This window comes from Ruditapes philippinarum, unplaced genomic scaffold (assembly GCF_026571515.1).
Source record: "Ruditapes philippinarum isolate M1 unplaced genomic scaffold, ASM2657151v2 ctg564_1_1_1_1, whole genome shotgun sequence".
NCBI classification, from domain to species: Eukaryota; Metazoa; Mollusca; class Bivalvia; order Venerida; family Veneridae; genus Ruditapes; species Ruditapes philippinarum.
Window position 1 is genome coordinate 1 of NW_026864469.1, and position 14,731 is coordinate 14,731.

Here is a 14,731-nt window from a genome sequence, read left to right on the forward strand (position 1 = left end):
TAAAAAAATCAAAACAATCTTGTTTTACTTCCATGACCATAGCTTTCTATGTGTAATTTGGCTTATCTATAAAAAAGGGCAGTTTGAATGCTTGCGCTAAAATTACTTTCTCGGGAAAACCAAAATCCACCAATGAAGGGCAAAACATATTTAATACACTGTTGCAATCAGATTTACATGCAAGAAATAACGTACGTAGCGTCTGAATCTTAGTCAGAATTGTTCACAAGATTCATCAAAGAATGTAGACCATCACTATCATTAATTGTTCAGTTGTTTTAATTCATTGCTCAGCATACTTTTATCAAAATCCCCATCATTAATATTTTCAAAGCTGGAAAATTCCATTACAAAATAAGCATTGTAGAAGAATTAATTAATAGACATCAATATTTTCAAAGCTGGAAAAATTCCATTACACAATCTAAGCATTGTTGGAAAAGGTATTATATTGTAACCTATAGTTTTCATTTGAGCCATTGTTAGGAATACCTGGGGATGATCATCACACTTAAAGGGTGGTTTTTATGATATCACATAGAACATTTAGCTTAATTAAAGCTGCATGCCTCCAGATAAGACAAAAGTATACAAGAATATAAAACTTGAAATATACTAAGATTAAAAAAAAAAACACCTAAAAACATTCAAGATTGAAGAAAAAATTTACATGCTATGTAAGATTAATGATTATTTTTAGCAGTATTTATAACCATATTTCCACTGAGTGATTTATGCAACTTTTTCAAGTTTTTACCCCTTTTTGGTAATTTATGTGGATTGTAAGTGCTGTATTGACATGGGGTACTTTTTTCTTTGTTCTCTTCACAATATTTTACTTACAGGGCTTCATTAAGTTCCAAAATTCAGAAGTATGAGACTGCAAAATCTCTGACTTTGGAAGTCACATTTTATAGGTAAAGAAGAAAAAGCATTCCATTTTGGAAGTTACTAGGTAAATGACTCCAAAATTTTCACTTACGGTAGCCCTGGCTTTTAAATGCATTTTCAAAATTTTCATGTTATAAGCATGAATCTAGGATCATGTTGTTTTTATTTCATATTAATGGTCTGTTATCCCTACTCAGTATAGGTGTTATGATTGTTGTGTCAATTAGTTTACAATATTCAGAATAATTATCAGACCTTCCGGGACGCTGTCACACTGTGTGTGATTTTCACAGCAAACAATTTTTTTCTCTCCCAAATTAAGTTAAAACTTAACATATCTTACAAAATAATCATAACAATCTACCGGTAATACCATGTGTAATTAACAATTTTATCACATACAAGTGCCGATTTTGTGACTCCGTATAATTGTGCATCTTTAATTAAGACATGACGTCAATAGCTTACTACAAACATAGTGAGAATAGGCGCTAAAATATATGTTTTAAACACTGTGTGTCATTGAAAAATGAGCCGTGTCACGACAAAACCAACATTATGGGTTTGCGACCAGCATGGATCCAGACCAGCCTGCACATCCGCACAGTCTGATCAGGATCCATGCTGTTCGCTTACAAACCCTATTACAAGTAGAGAAACTGATAGCGAACAGCATGGATCCTGATCAGACTAGGCGGATGCGCAGGCTGGTCTAGATCCATGCTGGTTGCAAACCCATTATGTTGGTTTTGTCGTGACGCGGCTCAAATGATTTTTTTCACTTTAAACAGTATTTAATTCGGGTATTTAAACAGTATTTAATTCCGGTATGTGTTTAACAGAATATTATATTCGTGTAGGTTCATTACTAAATTGAATTTATTGAACTAGTTGAATTAAATAATATTTTGCAAGCCAGAGACTCACATAATATAATGCTATTCAACTATGAACTCAATATCCTTTATTAGACGATTTAAAGAAGGAATAAAAATTTCCTATTAAATAGAAGGAATAAAAATTTCCTATTAAATAGAAGGAATAAAAATTTCCTATTAAATAGAAGGAATAAAAAATTTCCTACGAATCAAGGCTGGATTTGATACCTAACAATTGATGTCATATACTACATAATACCGCCAACATATGATACGATGAAAACTGAAACACTTAGTAAAGAACATTAGCATTCTCTGACTGCAATATAATCTGTATATAAGAGTAAAACATAGGAAGGAATTATTAAGGTGACATAATTTAATCATGTTTTGTTGTTCTTACGTTTTGCAATACTATAAGTTGAATACGATAACAGTTTCTTTAGTGGTGCCATTATGATATTATAGGTTGTGCAAGTTATTTAATTATTACATTTTGCCTTGCTTTTATTGCAATAAAATAGAATTAAAGTTAGTATAGACACATAAACCTGAGTGGTGTAGTGGTTAAGAGCATTCAGGTTATGGAAATGGTTTTTCGAGTTTGAATCTACATTGCACAGATTTTTTTTAGTTTGATGTTTAATACTTTCCAAACAGTCTTTATTCTCTTCATGTGATTGTTCATTTTCTCATTTATTAACGTAAAATTTATCATGGCATTGTTCTGGCTGAAATTTGAACATAGAAGGTAAAGCAAACAAGAGCTCACTCACTCACAGTCACAGGAGACAGCAAAGCTCGACTAATAAAATACTGGACCCAGTAAGGAGGACAAAACTATGAAAGAAAAATCAATTATGTATAATTATGTATTACTGTAAAATCATTATTATTCGTGGGGCACGAATTTTCGTGGTTTTCGTGGGTAGGTCAATCCACGAATTTAAGATCCAACGAAATTTTATCCCAACAAATACTTCTTGCCATGTCTCTATTCTATATATTACAAACATGCATCGGCACTTTTCCGCCGATTTTTGTGTAATGAATGCCCAGAGGCAAGGATTAAATCTATTTACAAGCGCTGTGTGATACTTAAAGATATGTACATGCGGTTAGTAAAATGCGAGGAGATAAAGTGTAGATTATGCATTTCATTTTTTTACAAGAAATTGAAAATCCACGAATTTAAGAACCCACAAAAAGGCCCGTTTTGATAAAACCACGAAATTCATGCCCACGAATATAAGTGAATTCGCAGTAAGTTAAAGTAAAACAAGAGCACCGCTAGGCGGAGCATTATTATGCCCGAAAGTGATTTTTCTTTTTTAAGTAAAGATGAAGCATTTGTAAGACATGGGAATTAAATAAAGTATTACCTCCTTCACAAAACAATCCTCCTTTGAAGTTTCGATATTGTGGTCCAAAGGGAACTTAAGTTATGCCCTGGAAACTGTTTTCAGTTCTAAGGTAATAGTGACCTTGACCTTTGACCTTGTGACCCCAAAATCAATAAGGGTCTTCTACCAAATATGGACAATCATACTATGAAGTTTAAACACAGTGGGCCAAATGAAACTTAAGTTATGTTACGACAACTGTTTTCAGTTTTAAGGTAATAGTGACCTTGACCTTGGGACCCCAAAATCAATAAGAGTCTTCTACCTAATATTGACAATCATCCTATGAAGTTTGAATATTGTGGGCCAAATTGAATTTAAGTTATGCTAAAGAAACTGTTTTCAATTTCTAAGTAATAGTGACCTTTGACCTTGTGACCCCAAAATCAATAGGGGTCTTCTACCCAATATGGACAATCATCCTATGAAGTTTGAACACTGTGGGCCAAATGGAACTTAAGTTATGCTCCGGAAACTGTTTTCAGTTAAAGGTCATAGTGACCTTGACCTTTGACCTTGTGACCCCAAAATCAATAGGGGTCTTCTTCCCAATATGGACAATCATCCTATGAAGTTTGAACACTGTGGGCCAAATGGAACTTAAGTTATGCTCCAGAAAATGTTTTCAGTTTTAAGGTCATAGTGACCTTGACCTTTAACATTGTGACCCCAAAATCAATAGGGGTCTTCATCCCAATATGGACAATCATCCTATGAAGTTTGAACACTGGGCCAAATGGAACTTAAGTAATGCTCCGGAAACTGTTTTCAGTTTTAAGGTCATAGTGACCTTGACCTTTGACCTTGTGACCCCAAAATCAATAGGGGTCTTCAATCCAATATGGACAATCATCCTATGAAGTTTGAACACTGTGGGCCAAATGGAACTTAAGTTATGCTCCGGAAACTGTTTTCAGTTTTAAGGTCATAGTGACCTTGACCTTTGACCTTGTGACCCCGAAATCAATAGGGGTCTTCTACCCAATATGGACCATCATCCTATGAAGTTTGAATACTGTGGGCCCAATGGAACTTAAGTTATGCTCCGGAAACCAAATTGCTAACGGACGGACGGACAGACGCTAGGGTGTATAACATAATATGCCCGAAAATCTTTCGGGCATATAAGAATAACATTTGTTAACATAAATTCCAAGATCCAGGGGAATAATTCTAGAAATAGTCACTCTAGAGTTATGACCCTTGTCACACAACATGTGTGTAATGATAAGAAATATATATTTGAAGTAGATACCTTAAAAAGTAAAGAAGTTATAATATTTCTTAAAGAAAATCCTAAGTTCAAAGACAGATAAATCTGTAAATATTGCTTCAAGAGTTTGTCACATAAAATGTAATTGATGATAAGGAATAAGTATTTGAAGTTTGAGGTAGATACCTTTAAAACTAAAAAAGTTATAGTAAAAAATAACATTTTTCTAATAGAAAAATCTAAGTTTATGGGGAGATAATTCTTGCAATATTGGTGCTAGAGTTATGAACCTTGTCACATAAGATGTGGATGATGATAAGGTACATATATTTAGAGTATGAAGTTGATTCCTTTAGAAATAAATAAGTAACAGTAAAAAATAGTACTTTCTGAGGAAAATTCTAAGTTCAAAGGGAGATAAATCTGTAAATATTGGTGCTAGAGTTATGAACCTTGTCACATAATGGGGATGATGATAAGGTACATATATTTGAAGTATGAGGTTGATCCCTTAAGAAACAAGAGCCCGGTTTGAGCCGGGTGATGCTCCCCAAATAGGTTTTGGACACAGTAAAGTACACCTCATGTAGTTTTAGAGTTATGTTCCTGGAAAAAGTTCAAAGTGCAATAATTCCAAAATTGGGCAAGGCAAAGTAACTGTTCTTTGCACTGCACTTCTAATCAATGTTTCTTGTTGATACCTCTTATGGTTTCCGAGTTATGTCCTGGACAAAGTTCAAAATGTAAAAATGAACAAAGGGCAATAACTACAAAATTTGGCAAGGCGGAGTTCAAGTTCTTGTGCACTGCACATCTACCCATTGAGATCTATCTACCTACAAAGTTTCATGTTGATATCTCTTGTAGTTTTAAAGTTATCTCCCGGACAAGATTTTTTAAAAGGGGAGATAATTCACAAATTGGGCAAAACAGAACTATGTTGTTTTTTTTTTTGTACTGCCCTTTAATCAATGAGATCTATCTACCAACAAAGTTTCGTGTGGATATCTCTTATAATTTTAGCTTGTTACAATGTTTCTTGTTGATACCTCTTATGGTTTCTGAGTTATGTCCCAGATTAAGATCAAAAAGTAAAAATAAACAAAGGGCAATAACTCCAAAATTAAGCAAAACAGAGTTATGATTCTTGTGCACTGCACATCTACCCATTGAGATATATCTACCAACAAAGTTTCATGTTGATATCTCTTATAGTTTTACAGCTATGTCCTGGACAAGGTTTTTCTAAAAGGGGAGATAGTTAAAAAAATGAGGCTTAACAGAGTTATGGTTCTTTTGCACTGCACTTCTACTTAATGAGATCTATCTACCTACAATGTTGATATCTCTTACAGTTTTAGAGTTATATTCCAGACAAAGTTCAAAGTGTTAAAATTAACAAAGGGCAATAACTCCAAAATTAGGCAAAAAAGAGTTATGGTTCTTGTGCACTGCACATCTACCCATTGAGATCTATTTACCTACAAATTTTCATATTGATATCTCTTATAGTTTTAGAGTTATGTCCTGGACAAGATTTTTCTAAAAGGGGAGATAATTTAAAAACAGGACAAAACAGAGTTATGGCTCTTTGGCACTGCACTCTGCCTCAATGCCCTCTACCACTGTGTGCAGTTTAAACAAATTATGTCCAAGGGTTTTCAAGTTATGCTCCGGACAAGACAACGGACAGACAGACAAGGTGGCAACTAATTATGCTCTCCCTTCGGAGAGCATAATAAAGAAATAACAGTTTAGAGGAAAATTCTAAGTTCAAGGGGAGATAAATCTGTAAATATTGGTGCTAGAGTTATAAACCTTGTCACATAAGATGGGGATGATGATAAGGTACATATACTTGAAGTATGAGGTTGATCCCTTAAGAAATAAAGAAGTAACAGTAAAAAATATTTTTTTAAGGAAAATTCTAAGTTCAAAGGGAGATAAATCTGAAACTATTTGTGCTAGAGTTATGAACCTTATCACATAAGATGTGGTTGATGATAAGAAATATATATTTGAAGTTGATACCTTAAGAAATGACAAAGTTATAGTGAAAAATATTTTACTGCACCAAAACTTTAATCTGAAATCTGGACGCGGACGCTGGGGCGAGTAGGCCAGCATATATACTTCGCATAGTCGAGCTAAAAATTATATGTACGTGTCATTAGACAGAACTGAATAGTATTAAAATTCTTTTTAAAACTCTGAAATTAATTAACCACAGTTTTAACAATTTTTGCATATTCGTATATATATCCATTTTTTAATTAAAAAAAAAAATCCAGTAAGTTGCAATATATCAAAACAAGAACTGTCGGAGGACGGGGACGCTCAACTATTCGTAAAAGTTGTCACAATAGTGTTTCATTGTGTATAATTATAATTACCTATATGAATACATAAAATTGTCTGAAAAGGTACAAAAGCTTGTTATTAAGATGATTTATTGAGTAAATCACTGCTTTATTATCATGAATGCATAAAATTGTCCCAAAAAAGGCACAAACCCTTCAGTAGTTATGGAGATACCAGCTTACAAGCAAAAACTTTACCAAGAATTTCAAAGCCACAAAAAGGGGCATAATTATGCAAAACCACAAATCAGAGTTATGGGACTTGTGTCAATCATGTAAGACAATCACAGATAACACGTCTATAATCACAGAGAACAAGAATGTGAAGTTTCAATCCATTCCCTTCAGTAGTTATGGAGATACTTGCTTACACGCAAAAACTTAACCACAGAGACGCCAACAAATGGGTGACTGCATTTAAGCTTGATTATTCTGCGAATACTCGAGCTAAAAAAAATGCCTTTTCCAGGATTCGAACCAGGGTCTCTACACTAACCAAGCGGACACTGTACCTCTACACTATAACGCTTTGAAATGCTGAATAAATATTGGTTTACGTTGTTAAAGATTTAGGCAATAAATTAAGTATGCTTATCAACACCCCTATATGTCAATATTGATGTAAACAGATAATGAAAGGAAAAGCGAATTCCAACTATACCAGCGACACTATAGGGTAACATTGGAGTATTGTTACTTTGAACTGTGATAATTAATATAGTAGACACTGTACACACTAATAATAAGGCGTTTTGAGTAACAGTTGCTTATTTAAAGGTCAATATATGGGTAGCCTTATACAAACATTCAGGCAAAATGAACAAATAATAATAATGGCCAAACATAGAGTAATATTGAGGCAGCATTACTTTAGTTTTTGATTAGTAATGTCATAAACACTGCACAATTGTTTAGTACCAGATACCTAAAGGTCAATATATGAGTATAGCCTTATGCAAACTTTTTAGGGAAAATTGGGGGAAAAAAAATACTACTGGCCACAAATAGAGTAACATAGAAGCAACATAACTTTACTTCTTGATAAGTCATGTCATGTTGAGTAACAGATGCCTATAGGACAATACTGCCAGTTAATTTCTATGATCCATTCAAACGAGATTAACAACAAAATCATTGTTAAACATACATAAAATTAGAAAGCTATCAACATGACACTTACGCCCCCACCTAATTTTGCTGTTAAAGTGGCTTATCTATTTCCTTTTGCATCATGCATATCTTATAAAAGTCAAGTGTTAAGTGTTTAATTGATATACAAAAAACATATGTAAATTTAGTATGATATTAACATAATAAGCTTTACAAACTTAGGACAGTGGGTAAACTCTTGTTATTTCATGCGTCACTGTGACCTTGACTTCATATAAATTTTGGTGTCAGATTTAACTTGCTATAGACTGTTGGAGCAGTACCTGTAGACATTAGCAGAAATCATGGTCACAAATATCTGGATCATTGTTATTGACCAAAGAACTTTGTATGTTCACAAAGAGCCATATTTTATTAACTGGCAATATTGGTCTGAAAGCGTGTTGGGTTTTTAATCATAGTGTAGTTCTCAATACCTTAAACCATAATTATGACCCCTGGATGGCATAGTGGTAAGTACAACGGAATTGAAGTCACATAGTTACAAGTTTGAGTCCTCAACAAACCATATTTTAGATTTCATTTATCATTTATTTCTCTGGTAGTTTAATTGTATGCAGCATGAGTGGATGAAATGACTTGTTTAATTTCTGGTGTGTATTTTAGTTTAAAATTTCATATTAATTGTAATAAATATGTAAATTCTCGTTTATTACTAGTATTTCAATATGTAAAGTTGTTCAATGAGTTAGTCACATGTGCATAGACATATAATGGTGAAGTTCTACAAATTTTAATTAAGGAATAATAAAGGAAAATACAAAAAAAAATGTTTCATCATGTTTCAAACCTAACAACCTATAGTTTGAAACTGAAAATCGAACACTTTATCACTGAGGCTAGGAAGGCAAAACTGTTATGCCAGTAATATCAATTTATACATATACTTTAAAATATAAATGTGCCATTCTTTAGAAAAGTATAAATAGAAGTTAAAATTGTTTAAAACAAGAGTATCACATGCAGTGTTAACTCTTATCTGTAAAAGGCAACAACTTTCAATAACTATTTTGACCAAAGTTCTAAGTTAGAAAATGGACATTATTTCCAAAAATATAGGTTTTGGAATTATGCCCCTTGTCCAACAACTAAACCATGTCATGATAAGCAAGAATTCCAAGTTTCATGTTGATAACTTTTAAAATATTTAAATTATGGGCTACATTTAAGTTTCTGCACAACAATAACAACAGTGATGAAATGACCATATTTAAGCTCGACTTTTCTTTGGAACAGACAAGCTAAAAATTGATGTTAACCTGTAAGCTACAAATAAAGTTATGTAAATGTAAATAGGTAGAAGTGATCTGAACATCTCCATTGAAGTGATTTAAGTGTTATCATTAAACATTATATCTTAGCACTGGCATGGAGACAATAGCTTTAATGCACTGAAATGACACTAGGTAGATACAATGAACTGACATCATGGCATACAGCTCTGGTTACTACTGGTTCCAGATATGCTGGCAGAAACTCGTGACACAATGTAAACGCACACTTTTATCACGCAAAAGATAATGGGAAAAGTACAAGAGCTACAATGGTAAGCTATGTATCATTAGAATAGCCAAAATTTGCCAGGGGCATGGTAATATATTCATTGTTCAAATATTGATAGATACAAAGAAAATTAGCAAAAAAAATTTTAAGTACAGGCAATAAGTGGTGACCTAATGTTACCATGAACAAATGTCATGTGATCACCAACAGCCCTGTGTAAACTTATCTTGATAGAACGTCCTTCAATACATCATTGTATATTACGTTAAAAGCATTTTATGAATATGTGAAAATATTTTGCAGTATTGTCCTAAAAATCAAGCATTCTACACTTTTATCAACAGTTTTAATAGTATTGTTGTAATTTTTATCAAATATTGTTCAGAACATGCAAATGAAGACTATAATTAGCTTGTGTATGCGATACGTCACAATTTTGAACTTTTAAAAAGTCAATAGTTGTTCTCTGGAACATGGCATGTGCAAACAAACTTTTACCATTATAGCTTCATAGGGCATTAGGTACATCTCATTTCTAAGATGAGTTATCATCTTAGAAAAGAAGAAAAAATTTGTATGAAAACATACATTATATGATGCAGAAATAAACCGTTAAATTCAAAATAAATACATGTACCTAGAGTTAAGAATTACCAATTCTTAAATTGATACAATGATTTTTTTTGTTTTCCATTTTTTGACATTTGCAAACTTTTTGTGACGCAGAAATATTCACGAACTAGTAATATAATCACAAAGGCCGATAGGCCCGATTGATTAATTACAAAGCATTTGAACGAAAAACGTGTATTATTATACTATAATGCACAAAGAATTAATATCTATTTCCATTCTAGCATGTCAAGAAAAAATACAGTGATTATGTTATGTTTAGTGATTAAATTTGTTTTCACCTCAGAGTTTCCAATAGAAACGTTCTTTAAAGGCTGTTCCAGTGGGTTGAAAAAAAAAACTGTTGTTAAATCTACCCTGAGTAGAAACATTTTGAGAATAATGAATTTTGAAACTGTTGATAAAACTTTGTTTATTTTATTTCACTCTTTATTTTTCAAGTAAAATACAAAGTATTAATAGTGAAATAAATGTGAAATTGAATTAGTTTGCGACATTGAAATAGCGTTCTTGATTTGATTGTTTTGCACGTGCTGTTTGGCGCTACATTGTGACGTCACATAAACAACACTGTACGACTGAATTAAAGATATTGGTGTTCGGATTCATTTTCTTAGTTAGACTTTCATTCTAGGTACAATGTAGTTTTCACAACAAAATTCGATAAAAAAATTGTTTTTTTATTTATCAGATTTTTCAAATCTAAATGGCGCCGTCAATATGTCGGTTTGAAAATACACAGGGAGATAATAAGAATGGCGAATGCATTGTTGTAGAATAATGCACGCTTCCGGCCTTCTTTGTCTATAAAGGAAAATTTCCGATAATATTAGAATGTTAATTATAAGACATACATCTCACAATTATCACACATTTCTTCATGTGAAGTGATATATGTGTACTCTTAGTGTTCAAATGACGAAGAATCCCTCCTAATGACGAAGGATATCAACGCATTTAAATATGATCCTCACAAAATTACTAGTACATGTAATAGGTATCAAAAGTTACACCTTTATATCATGTATAACTTACTTACTGACCTAATACTATGACGTTATTTTGTTATATAAACAAGAGGGCCATGATGACCATGGACATTTCATCTGGGAAACAATGCTAGAATAGGTCATGACTTTTTTTTAATGAGGTCACATTGCTTTTGTAGTTTTGTCCCAAAGCATAATAATTTTTAAACTATTTGCAGATGTTTACTTCTAAATGATTCATAACAGACATCTAAGCTCTTGGCATTGTAATTTCACACACACACACAAATTTAAAGCTCTAGCGGCAATTTGGGTCTGCAGTCCGGAACTATTTACGCAATTCTTATGGAGGACCATCCGCAACCATTTGTAAACAGTTTCATCAAAATCCACCCAATAGTTAAGGAGATGTTGTTTAATAATGTTAATAGAATTATCTATTTTTATCTCTGGCAGACTTTTTCAGCACACCTTAACAATTTAAACAACTCTGCTATTAGTAATTACCAAGACTGTAATATTATTATAATGGGTGATTTAAATGCAAGATGTGGTGAATTGAGCGAATGCTTAAATGTTGAACACAATATTAACCAACTTGAAGAATATAACCAATTTTTTCAAAGTCCAATTGATGAAATACGTAAATCTTGTGATAAGACTATAAATTCGCAGGGTAAATTATTTATTGAAATGTGTAAAGTGTATTCTTTATATATCATGAATGGGCGTTTTGGACAAGACAAAAATTATGGTCATTTTACGTATACTTCTACTTTGGGCTGCAGTGTTATTGATTATGCATTATGCTCAGAAGATTTGATAAGTAATATTACAGATTTTAAAATTGATGAAAGGGGCGAATCAAAGCATTTTCCATTAAATATAAAGCTGAAAATGTATAAAAATGAAAGAGAAAAATTAAATGCCCAAGGGAATAACAATTTTATCTTTTACAAAATCCCATATAGTGATAAGAATGTTTATCAAGAGAAACTGAATGAATTATTCACAAAAGATGTAATGTTGAACTTTTGTAAATCCATTGAGGACACTCAAGTTGGGATCGATAATATTGTATCTAATTTTAGTACATGTCTAACTGATATTGGTAAGCATTTTCAAAAAAAGTCAAATTTTAAGCTTCCTTCATCACCAAAATGGTTCGATTTAGATTGTAAGATTTAAAAAAATCAAAAATATAAACTGTTAAGACAATATAGGAATTGTAGGTCTGACATAAATTTGCAAAGATATCTTTTAAAACGAAATGAGTTTAAAAACAAGTGTAATTTGAGGATGCGAGAATACAATAAACAAAACCTTGATGACCTGACAGCAAAAGTAAACGATCCTAAGTCATTTTGGTCAAAACTTAAATCTATGACTGGGAAGAAAAGTAGGACAGTAAACAATATTTCTACCCAGGAATGGCTTGAATATTTTACAGGCCTGCTAAACCCTTATGAATGTGATGAAAATACTGGTGAAAATTTAGAAATGATAAATGAAGAAATAGATAATGAAGTTGATCAATACATTTTTAATTCTGAGATCACTGAAGATGAAGTAAGAATGGCTGTAAAGCATATTAAAACTGGTAAAAAACCAGGTCCTGATAATCTAATCCCAGAGTTTTTCATTTACGGTATAGATAGCTTTATACATATACTTGTTAAATTGTTTAATCGACTATTTGCTACAGGCGAGTATCCAGAATCCTGGTGTGAATCTATTATAACAACACTTCACAAAAAAGGGATATAAACAATGTGGACAATTATAGGGGTATAAGTTTACAAAAATGTTTTAGGTAAAATATATTGTGGGATTTTAGTGGCTCGTTTGAATTTTTTTGCACAAATATATAGTAAAATTTCTGAAAACCAGAGTGGTTTTAAAGCAGGATACTCAACTGTGGATAATGCATTTATTTTAAAATCTTTAACCGATAGACTAGTTAAAAATAAAAAACAAAAGATATTTGTTGCATTCATTGATTTTCATAAATGTTTTGATACCATAAATAGACAAATTCTTTGGAATGTACTTAGAAATGGGGGTGTCAGTGGAAAATTGTATATAGCTTTTCAAAGTATGTATAGAACCGTTAAAGCATGTATTAGATGTAATAATGAAAGAAGTGATTACATATTAAGTTCAGTAGGATTAAAACAAGGTTGTTTGGCCAGCCCGATTCTTTTCTCTTTCTATATAGATGAAATTACAACATATTTTAGATGATAGTGGCATAAGAGGAATTCAATTACACCCGTCTGAGACACAACTTTTATCTTTAATGTTTGCAGATGATATTGCTCTCCTTTCAGATACAGTTTCTGGTTTACAAAAACAGTTAGATACTTTGTCATTTTTTTGCGATACATATAAACTTAAAGTAAATGAAAGTAAAACAAAAATAGTTGTTTTTAAAAATGGTGGTACATTATGTAAAATTGAAAAATGGACTTATAAAAACAAGCAGATTGAAGTTGTTAATGCTTTTAGTTACGTTGGTTTAACATTTACAAGACAACTTTCTATGAAAAAAATGGTACACGAGTTATGCATAAAGGGTAAGAGGGTTTTTATATCAATCTTAAAATCCTTGTATGATTGTGGCCAATTAAATAAGAAAGTATTTTTTTAAACTATTTGATACTAAAATATGTCCTCAGTTACTTTATGGGGCTAAATTTGGGGCATGGGTAAATTTGAAGAGCTAGAACGAGTACAATATTATGCATGCAAACGCTTTATGTGTTGTAAACAAAATGCATCCAATGTAGCTGTATTAGGCGACTGCGGGAGGTATCCCATGTATTTAATATCCATTAAGAGGTGTATTAACTATTGGTTAAAAATTATTAAAATGCCAAACGATAGATTAGTTAAAAAGTGTTACTTAATGATGTTTAATGATGATATACAGGGACATGACAATTGGGTTACATCTTTAAGAAAAATTTTACAAAGTCATGGTTTTGGATATGTATGGGAAAGTCAATCTGTTTCATCAGATAAATACTTTATAGCTCAATTTGAAAATAGGTTAAAAGATATATACCTACAAGAGTGGCATTCATCTGTAACCTCTAATGTAAAATTGTCTTTTTATGGTATGTTTAAGGAAAATTTCTCATATGAATGTTATTTAGATGTTCTAGACATTAGAAATTTAGATATATATACTCAAATTTTAGAATAGGGTCACATGATCTTGAAATTGAGGTTGGTAGACATAAAAAGATATTGAGGGAAAACAGATTATGCACAAAATGTTCTAAGAATGTAATAGAAGATGAATTTCATTTTTTACTATGTGGTGATTTTTTATTCAGAACTTAGAAAATTATATTTACCGATTAAGTACCTAAATGCTCCAACCCGAAACAAATTTAATATATTAATGTCTACAAAAAATAATGATCTTATAAAGGGTACAGCAACATTTTTGTATTACGCTTTTGAAAAAAGGAAGATTTACAATTAATATGTCTTAGATACAAAATGATAATTAAGAAACTCCCAGAAAAATTTTTTTATGCTTAAAAGTTATTTTCAGTTAAATTTATATAGTATATGTTTAAACATTGTGCACATGCTATAATTTTGTGTAAATTGTTTCTCTGTATATATGTTTTTGCATGGGCCGGAGGCCTTAAAGCGAATAAAGAATTTGTATTGTATT